Source organism: Mytilus californianus, unplaced genomic scaffold, assembly GCF_021869535.1.
Source record: "Mytilus californianus isolate M0D057914Y unplaced genomic scaffold, xbMytCali1.0.p SCAF_13, whole genome shotgun sequence".
Lineage (NCBI taxonomy): Eukaryota > Metazoa > Mollusca > Bivalvia > Mytilida > Mytilidae > Mytilus > Mytilus californianus.
In genome coordinates this window covers 11,576,859-11,590,980 of record NW_026262615.1, presented here as the reverse complement: position 1 = coordinate 11,590,980, position 14,122 = coordinate 11,576,859, and the positions used below count along the sequence as shown (strand labels likewise).

The window sequence follows — 14,122 nt, the reverse complement described above, 5'->3', positions numbered from 1 at the left end:
CGATATTCACAATTACAATTCTTGTAACTTGGTGTTTGATGATAACAGACTATCTGGTAAACTTTCCTTGTTGTCTTCGGTTACAATTTTGGAGTATAATCAAGCATCTTAATTATGTAAGAACATATTCAATCAAGACAATTATATTCAAATTAACAAAAGGAATTCTAAGATTAATTTTGAAATATTGAATAACATTAAAAGTTAAATTAGCATATAAAAAGGAAGTCTGGCATATTGAAGATTAGTGTTTAACATGTTCAATGTTAAACGACCTTCTGGTAAATTTTCTAACTTGTTACTCATTAAATAATTAATAGAAAATCAATGATCATGAAAATGCTTAATTTATCTTCTTTTATTTACATTACCATACATTTTAAAGGTTGATCGTAAGTTATTCAATCGATCAAATATATTTGTCGTCCACCTGATATGATAGATATAATTTGTATTGCTTTAAAATTTAACATACAAAATGAACTTAATTAAAAAAGAATGATGGCAAAACTGTTGAGTTCTCAACACACAAGTATTTTGAAGAAAATCAGATATGTGTACGTGATTAAATATACAATATAATCTATACCACAATTAAGTCCTAAGATGATCAAAATTCATACATACAATGTTTTAATTTGTGTGTTGTACGAATACATATGAACGAGGTTAAAAATTCCACACACTATTAAATAAGTTTAGGTCTGATATAAATATCAATTACACTTAAAATTCTATAGGATTCATGTTGAACAGAAACAAATCTTCTTGTAAAGTTACTAACTTGTTATGCCTTAAAAATCTGGAAGAAAATCAAATATCTTGATTGTGTACGAACATGTTAAATCAAAACACTGATACTAAACTTACCAAAGATTACCAATTTGATCTCCCTGTATTCAATAAGTTTATCATTGTGATAAACCTGCTGAGCTATTGGCATACAAGTATATTAAAACCCCTTTATATAGGAACATGATTTGCAATAATTTAATATAATCTTTTAATAAGTTTAAGTCTGACATATTGAAGATTTGTGTTCAACAAGTTCAATCTTAACTGACCTTTTGGGAATTTTTTTAACTTGTTATTAAGTAAATATCTAATAGAAAATCAATGAATATGAACATACTTAATTAACCTACTTATATTCAAATTACCAAACATTTCAAAGGTTGATCTTCAGTTATTCAATGGATCAAATATATGTGTCATCAACCTGATATTGTTGATGTGATTTTAATTGCTTTAAAAATCAACATTATTTAACGAAATTAAAAAAGAATAATGACAAAACTACTGAGTTCTCGGCACACAGGTATATGTAAGAACAGCAGATGTGTGTGTACGTGATTAGATATACAGTTCAAATAATATAATTTGTAACTTAAAGTCTTAGATGAACATAAATCATACTTACAATGTTTCAAGTTTTGTGTTGCTAGAAAAAAGACCTTCTGGTAAAGTTATTAACTTGTTCTGGCCTAAATATCTGAAAGGAAGTCAACTATCTTGATTTTGTAAAAACATGTTAAATTAAAACACCGATACCGAATTTACCAGAGATTACCAAATTCGATCTCAGTGTATTGAAAAGATGAAATATATTTTTCTTCAAACTGACATTGTTGATGCATTTTTATAAGCTTCAACTGCAATCTTTAATCAATGAGTGACATTGAAAGTAACATTAAGTATGCACAAAGGAAGTTTGTCAATAAAATGAAATTAAGTTAGACCTTCTGAGTTGTCAACAGACAAGAATATTGAGGAATATCAGTTATATATGTACGTGATTATATAAACAACACAATCTTTCATAAAATAAAGTCTGTGATAAACATTATTCACAATTACAATTCTTGTAACTTGGTGTTTGATGATAACAGACTATCTGGTAAACTTTCCTTGTTGTCTTCGGTTACAATTTTGGAGTATAATCAAGCATCTTAATTATGTAAGAACATATTCAATCAAGACAATTATATTCAAATTACCAAAAGGAATTCTAAGATTAATTTTGAAATATTGAATAACATTAAAAGTTAAATTAGCATATAAAAAGGAAGTCTGGCATATTGAAGATTGGTGTTTAACATGTTCAATGTTAAATGAACTTCTGGTAAATTTTCTAACTTGTTACTCATTAAATAATTAATAGAAAATCAATGATCATGAAAATGCTTAATTTATCTTCTTTTATTTACATTACCATACATTTTAAAGGTTGATCGTAAGTTATTCAATCGATCAAATATATTTGTCGTCCACCTAATATGATAGATATAATTTGTATTGCTTTAAAATTTAACATACAAAATGAACTTAATTAAAAAAGAATGATGGCAAAACTGCTGAGTTCTCAACACACAAGTATTTTGAAGAAAATCAGATATTTGTACGTGATTAAATATACAATATAATCTATAACACAATTAAGTCCTAAGATGATCACAATTCATACATACAATGTTTTAATTTGTGTGTTGTTAGAAAACATATGAACGAGGTTAAAAATTCCACACACTATTAAATAAGTTTAGGTCTGATATAAATATCAATTACACTTAAAATTCTATAGGATTCATGTTGAACAGAAACAAATCTTCTGGTAAAGTTACTAACTTGTTATGCCTTAAAAATCTGGAAGAAAATCAAATATCTTGATTGTGTAAGAACATGTTAAATCAAAACACTGATACTAAACTTACCAAAGATTACCAATTTGATCTCCCTGTATTCAATAAGTTTATCATTGTGATAAACCTGCTGAGCTATTGGCATACAAGTATATTAAAACCCCTTTATATAGGAACATGATATGCAATAATTTAATATAATCTTTTAATAAGTTTAAGTCTGACATATTGAAGATTTGTGTTCAACAAGTTCAATCTTAACTGACCTTTTGGGAATTTTTTTAACTTGTTATTAAGTAAATATCTAATAGAAAATTAATGATTATGAATATACTTAATTAACCTACTTATATTCAAATTACCAAACATTTCAAAGGTTGAACTTCAGTTGTTCAATGGATCAAATGTAATTGTGATCAACCTGATATTGATGATGTAATTTTCATTGCTCTAAAATTCAACATTATTTAACGAAATTAAAATAGAATGATGACAAAACTACTGAGTTATCGGCACACAAGTATATGTAAGAACAGCCGATGTGTGTCTACGTGATTAGATATACAATTTAAATAATATAATATGTAAGAAAAAGTCTGAGATGAGCATACATCACACTTACAAAGTTTTAAGTTTAGTGTTGTTAGAAAACAGACCATCTGGTAAAGTTATTAACTTGTTATCCGATAAATTTCTGGAAGGAAATCAAATATCTTGATTATAGATCATTTAACACTAAAACACTGATACTGAACTTACCAAAGATTACCTATTTTGAACTCCATGTGTTCAATAGATAAATAAATTTTTCTTTAAACTGACATTGTTGATGCAATTGTTTAAGTTTTACTGCCACCTTTAAATGTGAGCGGCATTTAAAGTAAGATTAGTATGCACAAAGGAAGTTCTTTGGATACCAGAATGTGTTTAATATACTTAATTAACCTACTTATATTCATATTACCAAATATTTCAAAGGTCTATCTTCAGTTATTCAGTGGATCAAATATATTTGTCATCTATACTCATAATTTATTAGACATTAAAATCATTTGATTGAACACCATAATAAGATTGATCGACATAACAATGGACTGGACTACATGTCAACTGTAAAACAAAACGAAATCCCGTCCAACATCTGAAAAAGGGAATGTTTAAAACATGCCTCATTAAAACTACCATACTCCAATGTAAATTCAAAAATTCATAAGATGTTCCGAGGAACCTTGTGTCTCGCGATTGCTGCTGTCAGTCTAAAAGTGTAATGATGACATAAAAAGTGATAGCCTAGTCAATTTAGCTCTAATATTACTCAACCTGCAATTAATTGCAACACAAGATTTGTTTAAGTGTAAATTAGAACATAGACTTGTACTAAAAACATATAATAAAAATCTACATTATCATATTTTGAGGAAAAGGTTATTTTGGTGTGAAATATATGGTTTTTAGAGAACAAAAATACGGAAAACTGGAAAAAATTAAAAACAGTTATTTATGGTTACATTTTGAGACTTATAGCTTGGTGAAGAAGATAGGACACTTTATTTTTTTAGTGTATTATGTAGCCCTTTATTTATAATTATTCGTATTAAAGTAATTTTGAGGTGAAATGTGTGATTTAGAGAAAAAACGCTGAAAACTGAAAATGATGAAAATCTCAGGTGTTAATGGTTAAAATGTGTGAGATGTGATCTTCAAAGACAGAACATACTATTTTATGCTTATTATGTGAAGTCCAATAGTTATTTATATTAATATTTGGGTAAATTTGGCTGAAATTTATGTTTTTAGAGAGAAAAACCTCGAAAACTGAAAAAAAAGCTCGGTTATTGTTGTTAAAACTTTTGATGTGGGATCTTTATAGAAAATACGACATATTATATATTCTGTTTATATTATGAAAAAATGTAGTTACTAGTATTTAAAAATGGTAATACTTGGGTAACATGTGGTTTTTAGAGAAAAATTAAAATAGGAAAAAAATATTCATGGTTGAAAGTTTTGAAATATGATCTAAATAGAAGATAGAAAATATTAGCTTATGTTTATACATGTAACGTCGCGGTACTCAAATTGCACTGAATACCCAAATTGCACCTAATTAGCAAAAATAGTAGCGGAAGTCTTACAATGTTTTGTTAAGAGATTAAGCAATTGGTATATTTATGATTTGACATTATGCACATCTTTCAATATAGCTAAATATGTTCAAATATACACAATACGTTCACTTTCACAGTATATTATCAACAGATGAAGCATCCACTGGAAAACCTTATTCTACGGAAACTTTGCCATGCGACATCTACAAAAAGTCAATTTTCAAAAATGAGTCATTTAAATTATGTAACAGGCATCCATTTCTTAAAAAAATGAATAGTAAGCAAGGAATGTTGTCAGATTGTTCCAGATAAAACTAAAAACCAGTTATTTGATTTTACGGAATGATATGAATTTTAACATGGATGCAATTTGGGTACTTCTCAGAACATAATCCTGGATCGTTTGGAGGTTGGTTCAAACCCATTTTTATGATTAAAAATGAATTTAAAACTAAATTGGTGGAACTTTATAATAAATAAGAATACATGCCCTAAAAATAAACACAGAATGGACACTTTTGACTGGATCATATATAAACGTAGGTTAAAAAACTCTCAAAATAGGTGCAATCTAGATACCCTCACATTATATGTATTCTTGTAGTTATCAATAACAATAATAATATAATTTTTGTGTGAAGTATTTTGTTTTCGGAATAAATTACAAAAAAAACAATTAAATTGCAAATCTTGGTTATTTCTTAATGTGAATAGGGTAAAATAGAGAATGGAAAGCTGGAACGTGGCAAAGAGAAAACAACCCGACCAACAGCAGAACCCAGCCCAAGGCCACCACTGGGTCTTCATCGCAGCGAGAAAATATGGCACCCGGAGGCGAGCTTTAGTCGGCCCTAAAGAATAATGTATACTAGTTCAGCAAAATGGACGCCACACTAAATTCCAAAACATTCAAATCAACCAAAATTATAAAAAAAAAAAAACACACAACACTAACAATTGGCTAGAATTTCCTGACTTTGCACAAACGCAAAAATACGGCAGGGTTAAACATGTTTCGCGAGATCTCAACTCTCCCTCTATACCTCTAACAATGTGGAATAAACAAAAACACAGCAGTACGCGCAGTAAAACCAAGATAAAAAGAAGTAGGTTTTGTTGAAGTTTGGACATTTTATCTCATGTTTCTGTGATAAATTCATAGTAATTTTGTAGGCATAATAAACAAAAAAATGTTTAATTGTGGTTCAAAAATAACTTAAAATTAGTTGATTTTTGTCATAATAATTGCTAAAAGAGTTATTTCACTAGTGTCCTTGCTTCACAATTGACTGTTGTCCTTTTGTTTTGTATTTTTTTCATTAGCTACTTTTATAACATTTGACTTACTAGAGGAGTGACATTAACCATAAAATTTTATTTTTAATGCACCCACTTAACATACGACTAAATCATATACCATTCGAAAGCACATCATCTGCACTACCTTTTTTGCCCGGTCGTCAAAAATTCGTATGGTGCAGTTTCTGTCAAATCGCAACGAAAGGTCAAGTACGGACAACTTCTAATGTTACAAGAAGTCAGCATGTTTTGCATATTCTGTCTTCTGAATAATGATATTTTGTATGTACATATGGAAATCTGTTAGAACAGATGTTAATAGTAACTTATCAAAAGCACTTTGAAAAATTCATGTCTGATTTTTAATAAATAGCGCTGTTTTCCAGAAATTCCATTGAAAATGACAAAAATGCATGAAAATCAAATTTTATGTCTGTGATTCAACTATTATTTACCATAAAACTAAATAACATATTTCATTTAGTGCTAAGGATGTTTTTGACATCATCAAATTACTGCAATTACGCTTTTTGTTAATTAAACAGCCAATTATAACAACCGTGCAGTTGCCCAAATATCGCCATCTGCAAGAAAATAGCTTCTTTAGCTGTTCTTTGTTATAACTATTTGTATGTAGTCGATATAATGTTGAAAAACACAAATTTTAAAACTGCAAAAATGTTAAAGGATGGAATACTCAGAAAATTCGTGCATTTAAGGAAAAGTTTGGGAGCGAAACTTTGATAATTCAATATTTCAATATGTGTATGTTTTCTTGGTTGATTATACTGCATCTTGCATTGAATGAGGAAGCGAAAACTATTATAAGCTAGCCACTGAAATGTTCTTCATGTCTGGCCAATATATTTAATCCTATCTAACTACGTAATCTCTTGTAAATACATTGAGACCTTCGCAATTATATTTACTTACATTAATTTTTGAATTGGGAAATATAGCAATCCGCAATAACAATACATACATTTCCATTAATCAAATTTTCTCCCTGAATAGTTTACATATAAATACATTTTAATATAAAGATGATTGATTGATTGTTGGTGTTTGACGCGATTTTCGGTTTAGAACTTTTGGCTTCTAAAGTATTTTGAGGCGATCAGTTTTCAATGGTTTAAGCCCATGGAATGCCCAAGGAACTACCAACCTTCGGAAGGAAAACTGCCAATCCCCATCAACAATACATTAGTTATAGCTATTAGTATCAAGGACGAAGTTACTGTGTAGGTGTCACAACACAAATGTACCAATCAGCATTGATCACCTTTTGTAAAAGTAGGCAACCTCTAACCAAACACAGTAGTGTTAATGTTGATGTTTACTTCAGCTAAATGTTACAAGTAAAGTTTCTTAATAGAAACAAAAATATAAATGCATTTGAACCACTTTTATTTCAAATTTAATTGGTCATGATTTTGCATTAGTATTTCAATGTAGGTTTGCCACATAATATTTTCATTTTAGGCATTTAAAAAAAAAGAGCATGATCTACTATTTAAGTAGATAATCTATTAAGCATTGGTTGATCATTGGCATATTAAAGATAGTCCGTGTATAATAAAAATACATATGGTTAAAATGAAGTTATTTTATTCTAAAATATCTATACAATTGTGAGAAATGAAAAAAATTGTGGTTGAATTTATCCAGTTTTTTTAATCGGTTTTATGTAATCTGATCTTAAATTATGTTCGTGAATATTTATTGTGCACTGAGCCCTCTGTTATTGATCTGACAGCGACTTTTTGCGATTTTCTCACTTTATTTTCATATTTTTCAGTTCAAGTTTCTAATGGTGCGAAGATCTCACAACAATAATAAGTGATTTAAGTTGACATGAAAAAAAAACGTACAAAATGTTATGTATCAGTGTTAAAACATGGGTTTAAACAATCTGACTAAAATTTAGATCAATCACGACTCGCCTGCTCATATATCGTCTGATAAAAACAAAATCATAGAACTAAATTTTAATAAGATTAGGGTTAACTTAATGAGATAGCTTGAAAGCAGGTATGTTCTGGTAAATTTAAAGCGATTACTGTTTTTAGCGCTATTTGAATATGTCTATTATGAAACAAATCCCTTCACGTATAACCTCCATATGTGCACTTTGAACTTCCATAATTCTGCCAAGCAATGTCGAAGGAATATTGCTCATTACAATTTTGAGAATAACATATGGATATGTGAATGGAAAGAACAAAAGAAAAAAGGGACATAAGGACAAGATGATTCCTACATTTCCGCTATATCATATAAAGATAGATAGAGATGGAGAGAGAACTACGAGGTCTATCACAACTGTTTTCCAATCGTTTGATGTGTTTCAGCTTTTGGTTTTGATATGTGATAAGAGACTTTCTGTTTTGAAATTTCACTTGGAGCTCGGTAATTCATGTTGTTTTACTAACTTATTTTTTGCATCAATATCTGAGTTTTAAGTTCTGTTGTCTTTTTTCGCTCAGCTTTGATTTATGGTTTTCTTTTCTTTGATTGAAAGAAGGGATAAAATAATATGAAGGCAGTCTCAAACCATGGTCGAAGAAAAACAGACGTCAACATGACCATGGCGAAAAAGTAAGACAGACAAGCAAATCTTTTCAAAACACTATACCGAATTGTGTGAACAATACATAAACCAGTACGGTGATTACAGTTGTTCATGAAGGTTATTTAATCTTAATCAATCTGAATTATTAATTTTCAGTCATATTTAATAAAACAACTAACAAAGTATATCATAACGGGTTAACATTAAAAAGAATTCGCCGAATTTGACATTGAAAATCGCATGGTACAGACAGTTTTCTTTCGAACATTGAACGAGCATAATCTTCGTAACATGTCTTTTCACATCGGGAAACTAATTTTTACCAAATATACTTCTTTTATTCTTTAAAGTTCTTCCATAACCTTTTTTTAAATATGGTTGATCATCACCTGCCGATATTAGCAATATTATCTAGCAAACAAAAGCTAGATGATCCCCATTTGCAGATGGTGTTTTTGGGGCAACTACCAAAGCTTCATTAGAAGGCTGCATCTGGACCTACATCATATTAATTGCAGTTTAAAATGACGAAAAAATTCCTTCGGTCCATAAACAATAAATCTATTCTATTTTTGACATACAAATATTTAAATTTCAGAAAACATTTAGATTTTATTGCAATTTTATCATTTTTGGAAGTTTTTTCAAGAAATGCCATTTTTTGTTAATATAGCGCAATCAACATTTAAGTTTGCACTTGATTTGAAATCATGGTAATTTGTTTTATAAGGTTTAGATCAATTTCAGGGAATAAAATGCCATACAAGTACCTGAAAAAGGCATTTTGTGTAATTATAGCAAACATTTGGAATGCTCAGTTTAGACCTTTGACCTTGGTTTAACGAAAATTGCACCGTACGAATTATTGACGACCGGGCAAAAATGAAAGTACAGATAATAAGCTTTCGAATGATGTGTAATATAGCCGTATGTTAGGTGGGTGCATTAAAGTCGTTAACTAAGCGTCTTTTTGAAAATTGTCACTCGCCTATACATAGTGTCAAAGTTAAAAACAGATCACGTGATTGTAGTTTTTTTTCTTTATCGGTTACTAATTTTATTTAGCAAGCTCTGTCAATATCAACGTTTAATTTCAGAAATATACGGTTTTTAGATTTGGGAATATATTCTATTACACTGAATTAGCATGAAATATAGATCTTATATTGTTTAAAAGCAATTCCAAGGACAGCATTGTCAATACGAATATGAGATTGCCTCAAGATCTTGAATTTAAAACGTAATGGTACCAAAGTAGTCCAATTTTAGATGTTGAATATGAGATGAACAGGGAAAATATTATCTTACGAAATTCAGAGACAAAGATATGCATTCAGTGGTCAGTTGATCAAATACATCCACGCCATTTTGACTCTGGTTGATAGCTGCCCTGATGGAAAGCATACCACACCTTCTCATTTCTATAGTGTGGTGGTTTTCGGACAAGAAAACATTAGGCAGTTCTGACAGTTTCCTTAGGAAAAAAATGTCAGAGTGGTACAAGGAATTTAATACAAATTTAATGTTGGAGTATTTAAACGAAAAAAAAAAAAAAAATAGTAAACATCTTCATTAAAGGGCATTAACTCTAATAAGGGGCCATCAGACGATCTTAACCATGCTGATTCATTTGTAGAACTAATCTTGCTGATCATTTTTGCTATATAAAGTTTCTCTCTATCTATTATAATTTTAAGATAATGGGCAAAAATTTAAAAAGATATCGACATTTTGGAAGTAAATGTACAATAAGTAAATTTCACAATTCAAAATGTTTCTGCCCTTGTCAAATTTTCTCTTTTTATAGTGGTTTTCAAGATAATAAACAAAACTTGCATTTTACACCTATGTTTTTTTTAGACATGTCGGCCATCTTGGTTGACAGGCAGCGTCATTGGCAACATTTTCTAAACTAGATACCCTTTAAAATGAATTTGGCCAAGTGTGATTAAGTTTGGATCAGTAGTTTCAGAGAAGAAGTATTTTGTAAAAGCTAACGACGACGGAGGACGGACGAAAATGTTGAGAAAAATAGGCAAAAATAGAAAAAAAAAATACGTCCATTTTTCAGATTAATACGGAAAAGAAGAAATAAATATTTTCAACATTTTGCTTTGAATACTGTATTTTGGTCATAACAAAGCTTCTGTCCAAATTTCCCACAAATCCATGAAGCTTTCACAAAGTCATTGATGACTGACGGTAATTACTTGTTAACTGTAAAACTAGAGGCTCGTCTGCATCTTCAGTAATAGCCACTTTTTAGTAATAAACATCATTAAAGGGGAATAACTCTATTCAGAGATAACTAAAAATTTTCAGTCATGTTGACGTATTTGTAGATCTTATCCTACTGGTAATTTTCCTTTATAAAGTTTCTATTTATCTATTATAGTTTTCAAGATAATAGGCAAAAAATACTAAAACATGTTAAACATTATCATCAAAGGGCAATAAGTCCAATAACGAGTCGACTGCAGATTTCTGCCATGTTTTGGCTTATTTGTGGATCTTGTCTATCTGATCATTTTGTGTTATTTGAAGTTTCTGTCTATATAACTATTATAAATCGAGATATTAGGTAAAACAATTCTAAAATGGTAAATTCATCCTTTAAGGGCAATAACTCCTATAAGAAATCGTTTGACAGTTTTGACGTGAATGACCAATAGTTAGAGCTCAACATTCTAAACATTTTTGCTCATGTCAGATTTTCTCTATTTATAGCGGTTTTCCTTATAATAGGCAAAACTTGCATTTGACCCCTATGTTCTTTTTTTAGCCATGTCAGACATCTTGGTCGGCTGGTAGGGTCATCGGACGAAGTTTTAAACTACATACCCTAATAATGATTGTGGCTAATTTTGGTTAAATTTGGCCAAGTAGTTTCAGAGGACAAGATTTTTGTAAAAGTTAACGAAGATGGACGACGACGATGACAGACGAAAATGACGAAGACGGACATCAAACCCCAAGTGATGAGACAAGCTCACTTGGCCCTTCGACCAGGTGAGCTAAAAAATAAGTTGATTTTATCCGTAAAATACGGAAAAATGAAAATAAACATATTCAAAATTTTGCCCTGGATACTGTCCTTTGGTCATAAACAAGCTTCTGTCCACATTTCTTAAAATTCAATAAGGTTTGAAAAACTTATTGATGACTGAAAAACTTTCACTTCAGACTAAATTTGAAAGTAAACTGTAAAAAAATACTTCTATTTATCAGTAAAATACGAAAATATTTTAAAAATTTTGCTCTGGATACTTTATTTTGGTCATAAAGAAGCTTCTTTTCAATTCCTAAAATTCCATTAAGGTTTGACAAAGTTATTCATGTTATTGATGTCCAAAAAACATTAACCACAGACTAAACCTAAATGCTGACGCCGACGCCAATGACGGAATCGAGGATCGCTATGTTTCAGTTTCGCACAAAATGTCGCAGGCTCGACAACAAGGGCAAGTTTATGCAACATGACATGTTCAAGCGATCTGACTACTATATCAACTAACGGAACGTCAGGAAAATAATCTCACCTGACATACACAATGCAAGTAAAATCTCATCTCATTTCCGATTATTGGATTGTCCTAATATAGCAATATTCATTCAAAAATTCATATGACATAATGATCCTTATTTATTGCAGTTTGAATATTGTTAAACAGAATAATAAGTATTTAATTGTTCATCTTGTCTCTACTAGAAATATTCCGACAAAAATAACAAGAAAATTAATCAAGACGTAAATTGAAGATAAACAGGAAACACCATGGCAAAAAGAAAACACGAGAAAAACACAAATGATCACAGATATCTAAGAGTATAATAAAATAAATCCCAAAACAGGGGGGATGATTTTTGACGACCTGAAATGTAAAGTAAGTTTCCCATTTATAACACGGTAAATTTAAAAAGGGGAAAATTAATTAAACCTGACAAAAATCCAACGCTCAACACTATCAACCGACGAAATGAATTATAAACAACTGTCTTATATTCTTGCAATGATTAGGCATTTAAATAGGCAAAAGCGAATTCCTCGATGAAAGAGAGCTCATAAGTCACGAACAACAAACTGGAGACCACGGACATTGTAAATATGATAACTACTTACATGAATGTGTAGTTATTTAAAATCTGTCTATTATCACTTTTTAAAGTAATTTCTTTCTGCATTATCATTACGGTAAAAACCTACTTCATTGCCCGTGTATCAATACTTACAAGATTATAAGGGATGTTAAACCAGAAAGCGCATTTGTTCTTACTGTTGTTAAGTTATTTCTACGAAGACTTCTGAAAGAATGAAAAATAAATGATCATAGGACTTCGTTCAATATACATGATATAAGAACGATATTCCATATTCTGATATATATAACCTACATCTCTTTAACATTCCGCAGGTCAAAACATTCTAAAGCATCTACACAATAAATTTGGTAAATCTTAAAAAAAAAGTTGTGAATAAGGAATGAAGCTTTAGTGAAATTTAATCATAATTTAATGAATCATTTGGTGTGGACCAGTAAAAGGATAGACCAACGATTGCATGAACTACATTTGAATGTATGAAATGAAAATACGAAGTCTATAGAGTAGACAATATTATGATAGACTATCATTTAATTGTTAAGTCAAGACAGTTTGCTGATATTTTACACAATTAGAACCATTTTGAAAAAGTGAAAGAAAACGCCTGACAGTTAACAACAATTAGTATTTAGATGCAAAGTATTGGTAGTTCGTTAAATTTTGGGATATATTTTTAGTCGTGAATGAGGTACATAAAAAGCTTATAGGTATAGATAAAAATCATCATCATTGATGAAGATCATGTATACAATAATGGCATGATAATAGTAATAAGTGCCCGTGGAATATTGGCAGGTCGATAACTTAACGCGTTTGATATATCATAGATAATATCCTTTACCACGTCCATTTCTTAAAATTTTCCTGCGATATACACAAAACTGTTCCCAAACGAAAACCTGATTGTCTAATTAAAGCAGGAAAATTAAATCGAGAATTTCCGAAAACCAGCAAGTTCATTTAAAATCCAAACCTGGTCGGACAACTATATTTTCCATGCAAAGTCACGATTTGATTAAAACATATGTAATGAATAGTACTTACAAAATTGTTGTAGTTGAAGAAATATCTGTATGCGGTATTTCATCAAAACTCCTTCCGGAACAATCAATTAGTGTACCATTACATGAACAAGATGAAGGACATCCATTAACTAAATCCCCTTTCAACAGTCTTATAAACAACATAACTGCAACTGACATCAACATTTTATTAGATGTGTTCGTTTTGCTCGTTTACCTTGATATATCTGTAATATACAAAAAAAAATAATGTCAAATAATATAGCCTATTGCCAGAGAGTCATTTATTTTTTTAATAAACAATCATGAATTTTCAAGATAAGACAAAATGTAAGAAATAGAGAGAAATTACCATTTCAAAAATTTTCCTTTCCTTAATTA

The 14,122-nt window shown here is 29.9% G+C and overlaps 1 long non-coding RNA gene across 1 annotated transcript; it reads right to left on the bottom strand.

Moving 5' to 3' along the window:
* Positions 1-3,272: 3,272 nt before the first annotated feature.
* LOC127723173 (uncharacterized) lies at positions 3,273-13,841 on the bottom strand. The gene is made up of 3 exons (XR_007991924.1): positions 13,764-13,841; positions 12,849-12,920; positions 3,273-3,333 (listed from the first exon to the last, which is right to left on the bottom strand). It is a non-coding gene; the product is annotated as an uncharacterized LOC127723173 (long non-coding RNA).
* Positions 13,842-14,122: the final 281 nt, after the last annotated feature.